This window comes from Drosophila novamexicana, unplaced genomic scaffold, assembly GCF_003285875.2.
Source record: "Drosophila novamexicana strain 15010-1031.04,08,12 unplaced genomic scaffold, DnovRS2.1 tig00000193-arrow-pilon, whole genome shotgun sequence".
Lineage (NCBI taxonomy): Eukaryota > Metazoa > Arthropoda > Insecta > Diptera > Drosophilidae > Drosophila > Drosophila novamexicana.
This window is the reverse complement of record NW_020824787.1, coordinates 730,252-742,500: the sequence shown is the minus strand read 5'-3', so window position 1 is coordinate 742,500 and position 12,249 is coordinate 730,252. Positions and strand designations below refer to the sequence as shown.

At 37.7% G+C, this 12,249-nt stretch overlaps 1 protein-coding gene across 3 annotated transcripts in view; it reads left to right on the top strand.

Annotated features, from left to right (window-relative positions):
• LOC115759002 overlaps nucleotides 1–12,249 on the top strand; it is an 87,455-nt gene that overhangs the window by 51,545 nt on the left and 23,661 nt on the right. The window contains exon 1 of one of the 3 annotated variants that reach the window (XM_030699809.1): nucleotides 7,237–7,324. The exons of the other annotated variants lie outside the window; for them this stretch is intronic. The gene's annotated coding sequence lies outside the window, so the exon portion shown is untranslated. Of the gene's footprint in view, nucleotides 1–7,236; nucleotides 7,325–12,249 lie in introns of those variants that run through there. 3 annotated transcript variants of the gene reach the window in all.

The window sequence follows — 12,249 nt, the reverse complement described above, 5'->3', positions numbered from 1 at the left end:
AACGGGGTGGGGCCGGCGGGGGCTACCAATTGCAATGGTCGCTGCGGTCGCTGCTTGCATTTCTTTGCATAAATTGCAACATTTCAATGTGGTTGTTGTACTCCTCGTCCTAGTCGTTGTTGTTGTTGTTGCTGTTGCTGCCGCGCAAGGCGCTGTGCGAGTGGCAAGTTGAAGCTGCGTTTAGGCAATTTGTCATAGGTGGAGCTGCTGCTGGCAGTTTCAACAATTGCTATGGATATTGGGATACAGATGCATCTGCAGATTGCGCAAAAAAATCACTGATTTAAGACTCCTTTAAAAAAGGAGAAAGGGGGAAACAAAATTGTTTAAACATTTGGAAAACGTTTTTAAAAATGGGTATATCAAATTTTCATTGCAGGGCTTCACATGTTCATAAAAGAAGTTAATCAACGAAACTTGAAAACTAAGTAGGATGTTCTTGAAATATTTTAAAACAAGAATAAGACATGACCCACCTATTAAAATATTTCAAGTATATACAGATCAAGTATCAGTCGGTTTTACTTGCTCTGTATATACTATTATAGAAGCTACAAGTGACCTTAGCTCTTAGAACTAAAAAGATTTGCTCAAAAACAGCATTTTCATAACGATTTTTATCGATTGCTTAAAATTGTCTTCGACAATGGCAATCAAACTCATAGGGGCGGACACTAGGAAAGACAACGATGAATTTCAAGGCTCTAGCTCTAATAGGTTCTGAGATCGACGCCTTTATGCATACGGAGGAACGGAAAGACAGAAGGGCTTGGCTAGATCGACTCAGCTATTGGTGCTGATCAAAAATATATATACTTTATGGCGTCGGAAATGCTTCCCTGTACCTGTTAGATACATTTGCACAAAAACATTATATCCATTTTCATAGGTTCCCTACCGAATGTCAGCTGTATTCGGCTGTATTCCTTGCTGTTATGATATTTGTCGCTTGGAATTCTCAACAAGTTAAGGCTCCGAAAAGGCCATAAAGCATTTATGACCTGGAATCTAGAGCAAGGTCTGCTGATGAAAGTTCCGTAAGGTTCTTTAAAAAAAAGCAACCTAGAAGGCAATAAATACTTACATTGACCTCGAGCTCAACCAGCTTAATATTAGTATTATTATTTATCGTTCTACAATACATAAATTCCACAAACAAAATATAAGAGCATTGTTATATAATTTCTATTGAAACTAAACACACACATGCATTAGTATTTAACAACAGCTTGCAATATTTAGTTACTTTGCAATTTAGCTATTTATTTTATGTTATTTTTGGGATTTATTTATTGTGTTTTTAACACACAAACAAATCATAATTGATTGAAGCTTTGAAAGGATTATCGCTTGTATTATTTGTCTATCAATAAATATATCAAATTTTTAAAAGCATGCTCCACATTTTTGTCACATGTCCTTTGTATATCATGAAAGCTGAATCGTGAAAAATATATGATTAAATTATTATTATAAACAAAAACCAACTTACAATAAAAAGAAAGCGAGGATACCAGCTACGAAAGTAAATATAAAAGCATCACAGCCTATATAGATGCAGAAATAAATTCAGTCCTAGTGGGCACATAAATAAACTTTTGATTAAACAGTGCTGGCGGAAAAAAAAGAAGAGATTAAATACTTTTGAAAACATTTACTACGTGCTAGTAGTAAATGTTGATCTGTAAAATCTTTCTCCATGAGCACTGTCGAGTTTGAAGTGCACACGCCCAAACAATTTTCAGCACAAACAGAACACAACTGCTCCGAACTCTGTCTGGGCCTGGTGCATCGCATCGGGCGCACGGGGTACACAAATCTGCCAGTCTGAGATTACCCCGTAGCCCCAAAATGCATTTACGCCAACTCAAGTGATGCAAATCTAATACGAGTACTCGGTGCTGCGTTGCAATGGCAAAATATAAACCTCTCAAGTGCAAAAACCATTCAAAAACTAAGCTAAATTTATTTAAGGAACACACACATACAACTACCTCTCCCCGTCGTCGTTGTCCCTCCTATTGCTATGCACATTTCACTTAACTGAAATAAAAACTGAAAAGAAAAGCCAACGCAAATGCGAGCAAAGCCCAACCAAAATACCTCACAGCCATTGCCACTGCGAAGAAACCAAAAAATACTGCACAGAAAAAACTAAAGAAACCAAAGGCAACACCAACAAATGTCGTCAGCAAAGTTGGAGAGTCGACTGTCGGCAGTCGAGAGTCGCGTTGCTGTGGCAGGAATAAAATTCACGTGGCAGCGGCTGTACAAAACTCAAAACAAGTGGAGAAACATGAGCCGAAGTCTAAATACACTTGCGAAACTTTTGATGGAAGACTTTGATCTTCGGCATCTTAGTAAGACTTGTAATATTAGGAAACTGTCTGAATATTATTAAAATATGAATTCATATTCATATTGCATGACAAAAACTCCAGCTTCAAACAATATTTGATATTCCTATTCTATCTATAAAGAAAATAATGGACTGAGAAGCCTTGTTGTTTGCGAAAATGAAAAAGAACAAATTTTTTTTTTTCAAAAATTTTTAGTGCGAACATTTTTCTGCTTTGAAGAAAATTTGCATTCTAATGAAGATTTCTTAACCCAAGAACTCTTTTGAAGATATCCCTTTCTTTTTTCTACATCCTAAATTTTGTTTAAAAAATGTTGAGATAATAACTGAAAGGTTGCTTTTTTTACAAGATTTTTGAATATGGAGGTATGGTATTCAATATGTTAATCCTGCCCATTCCAACATATTTTAACTGAGACTCTCGTTGTCATAGAATCCGATCAATAGAGATCAGTTCTATATGCTGATCAAGCATATTAATACCTTATGTATACAATATAAAACCATCTCCCTCGAAGTGTTGCAGCCTGCATGGCAAATGTGTAATACCCCATTGGCTAGGGCATAAAAAGCACACACGGGGAAAATACGCTGGAATCTAGGCGTAGTGTGCCAGGGCAGGTTCTCTCTGTGGGGCTGTGCTGGCTGTGACGTGTGCATGCAAGGTGCTCGTATAATGCGTTGTGCGTGTTAAAAGATAGTTTCACCCGGCTCAAAGCGAATGCCAGGCGGGGCCAGTCAGCCAGGCAATCCGCCATACAGCCAGCCAGCCAGCCAGGCAGTCGGAGTTTCAGTAGCAACAACAGCGACAGGTAGTTTTACACATTGAAAAATCCCAAACACCGTGACACTATGTTGTTGTTGTTATTTTTATTGCCGTTGTTGTTACTGCTGCTGCTGCTGCTGTTGTTGTTGTAGAGGGTTGCGAGTGGAATTCGGCGCTGGGGCAGCTACCGTGTGCAAGGTACACTAATGGGTCTAGGGATCAAGGCAACGCAAGACAAATGCAAACAGAGTTGGGCCCAAACGTTTTTTTAGTTTACACTGAACAAAACTTTGAAATCAAATACTTTTTTATAATGTGGATAAACTGGAGAGTAAACATTCGAATCATGATTTACATTTGTGGTTCAAATAGGAAACATATTATTTATATAATTATTTTTTCGTTCGTTTTGTTATTATCCTTCATTTTTATTGTAAAATTCTTTTATGCGTTTTGTGTTTGTCTATTCTGGGCGTAATTTCATGTCGAAAATTCTTATAAAAGCCCTTAAATTTCATATTGTACAAAAGAATTCTCTCAGTGTATTGGGTAGGATTGCACTTATGCGACGTGGCTGCTATTGTACGTATGTTTCAATTGTTAAACAAACGTTTCGGGGCGACCCTGTATGAAGAGTCTAGGCTGGCCCTATCGAGCAGCGGCAGCAACAACAACGACAACAACAACAACGTATTTAAGAACGTTCCGTTTTTATGCGCGTGCTTCTCACAACTCAGCTCGCACCTCACCAGCAGCCCATCCCCCTCGTATTGCGCCCTTTCGGGTCATATTTTTGTTGTTGTTGTTTTTTTCGTTCCGCTCCTAGACAAATATTATTGTTCCCAACATGCCGTTATTGCATATTTGCCTTAAATATTTTTTGAAATGCTGCTCCGAAGTGTGAATGAAATTAATGCGTTGCCAGCGTTTGGGAAATGGGAAGAAACAAAAAAGAAAATGGGTAAATTTTCATATGTGCGTGTGTTTTCCCATATCATTTTGAATGCTCGAATGTTTTTCTATGTTGTTGTTTTGCTAGTGCCATGTTTTTCCACTTTTTCACACAGATGCAGATACTCAGATACATTTACAGAGCCACAAGCTAAACGTTATTAAATGCAGGCAAATGCCTCGCTGCTTGTCCCATGCCATTTGTTGTTGTTGTGTGTGTGCAGTGGCATAAAAGGGCGCAAAAGGGCTGTTGGAATTTTCTTTTTTACTTTGAGTGCTTATTTTTTTGGTTTTGCCTACATTTAGGACAGGGGTCTGCTGCCTTTTATAGCCAGCAAGGACATGGGCACAGTGGTGGAAAGGATTTCAGCAAATTAGCTTTAATTAAATTGACTGGAAAGTAGGACAATGCACGGAATTTATTCAAAAAAGAAACTGAATTAAGCTGACTTGGTTTTGACATCCAAGCGTAATTACTTTCTAATTATTAATATCAAAAGTCATGTATCGATAAAGCCCAGAAATTAATAAATATTATTAAATTAAAAATTGGATAATCGAACTGCGTAGAATAATAATATGAATCATATTACAAAGTCTTACCAATCAGATTGAACAGATTTGAAATATATAAATTTTGGTCTTATAGAAAATAAACATTTGAAATCCAAAATTGTATAAAGAATCCTCAAATCGATAAGAAAATTTCCATTCCCGAGTCAGCTGGGAAAAATTTAAATGATCATAATATAATGAATTAATAAAAATATATGAATTGCAATTCTTAGAAGTTACAATTTTAATTCTATACCAAAGAGACTACATATATAAAGTATTTTTTAATTTGTATGTTTTTCTGCTTGGCTAAAAATGTTTCGATCGTTCTTTAAATAGCCGTTAAACCAACATCCGAAAATAGTTTCACTTCAATAAACAACCGTTTTTTGTTGTGTTAATTTCTGAGTTAATTTATATGTTTCTGCCCCTCTATAAATCTGTAATCAGTCCCAGGTCCGATAATTGCCGCATGGTAAAGTCCAAACACCTGCTCATTTCATGCATCACTTGGCCAGGCTCATTCAGCAAAGCTGCGGCCACTTATTGACTAATTTAATGGGGCCCAGTTTTCAACACCTGTTCGCAGCTGTTCGCACCACTGTGCATGCGGCTCTCTGTGCGCTATGCGCTATGCTAAGTAGCTTTAACGCTGCGGCGTTGGTTTTGGGGTTGCACTGAGGGGAAAATGGGGGCGTGGTGTATTTTTTTTCTAGAGCGCTTGGCACAACACAAAATGCCGCTTTAAATGCTACTAATTAATGAGGATTTAGTGAAAACTAAACAGTTGTACGAATAGAATGTGAAATGCACATTGCACAACCGCCGCCCCCGCGACATATTTCAATGTTGTTTTTTTTTTCGAGAGAGTATGTTTTTTTTTGTGCCTAAAGTATTTGCATATAAATAGCATTTTAAATAGTTCTGGGTGCACACAGAGAGCACATAATTCTAGGTATTTGGTTATGTGCATATGGACCCTAAATAACCCCAGCCGCAGATATTTCGAGCATTTCTTGTGTTTGTTGTGCGGCAATGAATTTCATTACGTCGCGTGCGACTTCGGGTTTAAGAGCCTGCCACACAAACACACACACACACAGGCAGGACGCGACGCCTGTGTAAACAGGAAATGAGCCTAGGCACACACGCACACACACACTCGCACACACAGGCCAGGACCTGTGAGCAGGGCATTTAACGCACAAACAAATGTAATCAATGAAATTTTATGTGCAACAGCAACGCACTTCTGTGGTTCTCAAGCGGACGGGGAGCACTAGGTTCTCCCTCCAGCTCTGGCTCACTGTTTTCGGCTCTACTCATGTTTATACTTAGAAATGATTTTGGTTTTTGTTGCCTGTTGGCGTGCCGCTTTTATTTACACTCGCGTTTTTATGCCTTTATAACTTTATTTGGCTGCCGCAAACAGCAGTCGCAGTTCTTAGATACAAATTACAATTGCCGCGCGCTAAAGAAATTAAAAAGGATTTCTCCTCTCTCTCCTCATCTCTCTGTCTCTCTTTCTCTGTTTTGTAAGCTTGCTTGTGTGACGCATCGCAATTTTCGTACCTTATAAGGCATACGCATAGTCGTGTTTTACCAATTATTATTAACAAAGGCCGAGCCTATGTTTTATGTCCGTCTGCGCGCCAGTCTATTTCTAGGTCCCTCAGTTTTGAGCCTAAGTAATTTATGCAGGCTATACAAGTATTGGTGGCACCTTTTTCTATATATGTCCTCTGATAGTTCAGTTTTGTATACCCTTGTGGAGGGTTTTGTAAATTTGCATTGAAATGCTCAAATTCAACATTTTGAAGCATCATTACTCTCACATATCTGCCAAACCGTAAGGCAATTGTGTACAAGGGTATTCAGTCATCGAGGTTTCGAATATAGCCTTATTTTCTCGTTATTTTATAAATGGCTTATATGTATATATTTTAAGTAAGATTGCAATCCAGTTCGCATTTTAAATTACAATTTATCTTGTACTATGAAATTAATTTTACAAGATATGTTTTGGTTTGGATTACTTGAGAACCTTGAGAGACCCCCAGCCTAAAATCTTATATAACCTTTGAAACCGTGAACTGCACAACCGACTAATTTTAATTAGTCTCGTAGTCCTGATTTTACGAATTGTTTAATAAATATAACAATTTTGAGTTGTATAACAAATAAAACTAAAGATTTCTTCAATAGGAATGAGTAACTATTTTTGTCCTTTTTTATTTTCTTAGACGAAAGTAACCAAACGCTATGAACTGTTGCCTGTTGCAAGAAAAACACAATTCTGTGGCACGGATTTTATTGCTAAAACATGAACATGTCTCTGCAAGTGTATTAAATCGTCGGCACCCTCGTTTTGCCGCCTCTTCTTAATTTTTTTTTTTTGGTAGTCTCAAAGGTGCCTTAGCCTTGGCGCCCTGGCATTGTATTTTCAGTGTATTATATTTGTATTGTATCTTTATGTACATATTTGCTACACCTTTAGCGCCCAGCTCAACTAATGCAAATATTTTACCTTTTGCTGTCTTTTTTCTTCCCTTTTTTCCAGATATTTGCTCGCGTCCATTTCGGCTAATTGCTTTGTGTTTTTTGTTGTTTTGCTGTTGCCGTCGTCGTGTTTTTTGTTGTGCTTCTCCGGAATTTGAGTTAAGCATAGCCAAGGATCTCTGCTGCTGAACAAGGTTGGTATTCATTATAATATATATCCTACTTATTTGTGTTTGATATTAGCAACAACAACAATTCGGGATTTCTTTCTCTTATTGTTGTGTGCTTTTTTTGGGGTTTAATTGCAATCTAAATGGGCTCTTTAATTATTTAGGATTTAGTTTGGGTAGCTCTTGGACAGATACAGCATAAGCTGCGAAATTGAGTAAACAAATCACTTATTGTTAATCAAAACCCAGCTTCAGTTTCACTTGAAATGTTACTCGAACAACAACGTAATTTAAATGGCAATATAATTTGCTTTAGACTTTGCAACGCAATTAATTTGTGTTCAAACTACGAAGTTGATTTGTGGCAAAGAAAGTGAAGCATTGAGGGGGTCCTTACCAAAATAATAGCTGCATTTAATATTAATAATCAATGCAATATAGTTATGAAAAATTTCGGACAAATGGTTAGATTCTATTCTTGAAAAGTATTCAGATGAAACATATTTGTTTCTTCCTGATAATATAATATATTTTACATTGTCACAAGCCCAAGCTTTGACCTGAAACCTCCGAAAGCGACCGAGCATTACCTGGCTTTGTCAAGTTATTTTATTACTTTTCGACATTTTTCATAGACACATAAAAAAAAGGATAAAGTCAAGCGGAAAACGAAAAATAAAACGTTGCAAATATCTACACCAAATTTCCTTCCGTGGGGAGGACTTAAAAATTGGCAAAGGCACGCATTCATTATTTTAAATTGTAGAGTTTTAGGAATGTTTAGACGAAGCCAGCTTATCAACCATTATGTTATGCTACATTGGAATTCCCCGAATAGGAGCATATTTTTATAATCTATTTCCTATTTCCTTGGAAATACGATAGCACAGATATTTACAATTTGCACAAGACAAATACTGTTATCTGTATTCGAAGAATAAGCTTACGCATATAAAACCTTGGAAAAACATATAATATAATGCGTAATAAACGCTACATACTCCGTAGAATTTTCTACACTTAAAGTTGATTCATTTGTCGAATTTAGCGATTGAATACGGGCAAAACTTGGTGGAGACAAAAAAGGCGAGTGCGACGCAACAATCAGAACCGAAGCACTCACATTACAATTGCAACAATACGCATCTTCAATCTCGAACTTTTACAGGCTTTATCTCGCACAGAGAGCTAAACTGCCAACTAAACAACCATAAAAACCACTGCCAAGTTACCCAAAAAGAAAACAACTTTCAAGCACTCGAAAGCATCACAAATCACTTTAAACAGCAAGGACAAACTTGAGACTCACACTGAAAGATAGAGAGAGAGGGAAGTACTGAGAGAAAACTTCTTTCAATTGTCTCTACTCCGACGCCAACTGCTGCTCACCTGGCACGCCCACTTAGTAGCTTAGCCGTAGCTGTTAAATCTCGGCACTTGCTTGGTTTTCTACTTTTTTTCTTGTGGGTAAAGCGTTCGTCTAAATCGTATATCTGTAAGATATACAATCACTTAAATCGCTGAGCGGCTAATCCGCTGCTTGGGTTTATCCAACATCAAAGGAGAGACGTAGCAAACCAGACACGTTGGCTCAAAATTTTTTATTTTTATTTTTTTTTTTTTTTTTTTTTTTGGGACAACCCCGGAAAATGTTGGTCTGCTCGCATTTCAAACGCCAAATATCAGACAGACCGATAGACAGACAAGCAGACAGACGGAGGAAACAAATCAATAAACCTCAACTCATACAAAACAAAATAGGAAAGGCATACAACAACCTAGAAGGCATATCAAATTTTTTTCCATTTTTTTGCTCGTCGATTCTTGTGATTGACGTCTTTTTGCAGTGCTATGGAACCGCCCGCGGGGCGGAGTTCAACTTCCAATTGGAAGTTCTTTAGAGACATTCTTTCTTTTTTTTCTGTTCGTTTTTATTTTCCGCTCTGATTTGCTTTTACTTTCGATTTGGCTTTTGTATTTTGGCATTTGTGCTGATTAGCCCAGTCGTCTCTGTCTCTCTGTCTGTCTGTGGGTGGTTTGGGGGTTTGTTTGGACTGTTTTGTGCGTGTGTGTGTGTGTGTGTGTGTGTGGGGTGGGTGGTTTGGCTAGCTTGTGTAAACGAAAAAGAAATCAAATGTTGTCCTTGCCGGCAACGTCTAATCTCTGGAGCATGCTAATAAACCAAGGACCTGAACGGGCGGCAGTTACACCCTTACACACACACCCATCCACCCATCCACCCCCCACACTGCCCCCTTGCTCAAGTAATTTCATGCAAATAACGTATTATACGACTACAGCGACAACGTAGATTCTGTACGTGTTGTGGGTATAGAAAACGGCCTCTGACAATGCCTCAGACAATAATCATAACAACGACACTGCCCGGGGGGCGCCATGGTTGACAGAGGGGCGGTGACTTCAGCGTAATATTTGTCAATAGCCCAGCAACAATTGACAACAAAAGGCACAGACCGAACAAAAAATTCTAATAAAAAAAACGTAGTAGAAATACTTCGAATTGGAATACGCGTGCTAGAGGAATATAAATAAATAAGCAAATGAATGTAATAACTAAATGAAAATGTGGAAAATGCTCGGACCCTGCCCAATGGCTACGCACACATTGAGTGTAAAAAGGGGGTTGACGGGTGTAAAAGCAATCGGAAGTGCAGCTGTGAGATTGTTAGGGCCTTGATAAAAGCACCGATTCGAACTGGCAATCCGAGATTGAAAGATTGAGAGTTGGGTAATTAAGATCTGATTAAGATAGGCAGGCGAACTTGGGTCAGTAAAGCATATTAAATCTGTGTATTACCTAAATGATTATTACTGACAGCTGCTTTTAAATCCAAGCCCCTGACAAGCCAGTAATTCAGTAATTTGGCATCTAGTTAAGATTGACATTTACGGTTGTTTAGTGTGCGAGCTAAATAATTAATTGATAAAGATAACGTGGATGAAAAAAGGTTTGGATGCTGAATCAAATGTTTTGACGAAAACTATAATTCAAAGTATAACTATATATAAAATTATATATATTGTTTGTACATATTAAAAGCTGTAATTTTTTATAGTAAGAATTGTCCAAAGCATCAGGTGTGTTAATTTGTATAAGTATATTATTTTCATTTTATTATTGAATTGTTTGGTTTCAGAAGTTAGAGAGATTTCTAGTTTTCTTTGCTTCTCGTCTTCATTATGGATAAAGTTAAGATATTTGTACACATATACGATCCTTATTTTGATTGAAATTCAATGCTTAAAATGCATTCTGCAATCTCTGAACTGGTGTATCATTTACATTTCTGGCTGTTCTGACTAAACTGTAATCTAGCTCAAATATAAATCGATTAATGATATAGATATGTGGGTATTATATAAATTATAATTAAAGCAACATAAAAACATGTGTATTTAAAGGAATGTACTATAAAATGGCTGTAACATTTAAGTAGTTTTCTTTTATAGCCCCTGATGGGAATCTTTTTAATCTCTTTGCCTAGAAATCCCTTTATTTGATGCATGTTCTAAATTTCTATGATATGGGTTTTTTAGTAGCTGCTTTAGCATAATATATGAGTTCGACTTTAAATTAGCTAGTTAGCTATGCTGTGCTATTCAAAGCCTGCCACGCCCACTTAGGCTAGAGCACACTCCCACTACTTAGTCCGACAGCTGCAGCTGCGAATGCAGCGCCACCTATCATTCGCAGTCGCACACATCACAACGCCCCCAACCCTGCCCCAATGTCTCGCTGCATTTCTTAATCTTTGCGTGTGTGCGTGCGTGTGTGTGTGTTCGTGTGTGCGTGCTGTGTGTTATCTGCAGAGCGCCACGCTTGCAGCTAAACAATGAAGAACTAATCCACAGAGCATACAAAAGAATAGCTATAAAACTCTTGTGGGCAGGCGTGCTCCTAGGCGGGCGGGGTGGGGAGCATAAGACCACTTTATGGCTGGCCTTTGCAACAATTGTGCAGCGTTGCATTCAATCAACAAACTTTTTAAAGCGCAGTTACAAAACTCGCTGCAGCAGCTGTGCACAGCAACAACAACAACAACAGCAACAACAACAACAACAGGAGACAGAAAAGTACGTGCAACATCAAGGAAGACAGCAGCAACAGCAGCAGGAAGAACAGCAATAGCAGCGTTTAATTATGACAATCAATACTCAAATACACACATAGACACACACACACACCAACGAAACTTTATTGCCCTATATGGCACACCCAGGGTGTGTGCGTGTGTGTGTGTGTGTACTCTGCTCATTGCTCATCCTTTGCCAACTAGTGCAAATAAAACTTGATTAAATTCCATTGGCGGACGCCTATTTCGCCATTGCGCTCGGCCATTGACCAGAAAGGGAAGGAGGGCGAGAGAGAGGTATATATGCATATGTAGAGAGACGACACCGAGCGCCTAGATTCCGGTTGCATATTACAACAATCAAACATAACCTAATTAGAAGATGCTCTAAGGTTCATACACTGTGAGAAAAAGGCTGTGGCTTTAAAATGTGAATATCAATGATCGTATGCTTTATTTTATAGAAATCACAATTTTCGACCGTTGCTGAGCATAATGTGTTGTCAGGGTATGTGTAGAAGACGTCTCCGATCCCATAAAGTATATTTATATACATATATATATTATTGAACAGTATTAATAGTCAAACGGATATAGCAATACTCTCCTGGCTTTGCCTAATCTATCATCCGTAGTGGAGTACTATATAATATACTACTATTTTATTTTTTCATAAAAGACTTATGGACTTATTTCAAAATGTCTACCAATTATTATATCAGCAATTGTTATATTCTTCTTATAATTATAACTTGACACATTATATGTTATTAGATAGATAAGCTTGACACATTATATGTTATTAGATAGATAATCTGAATTTCAGGCTTACGCTTAATTCTGATTCATTCCACA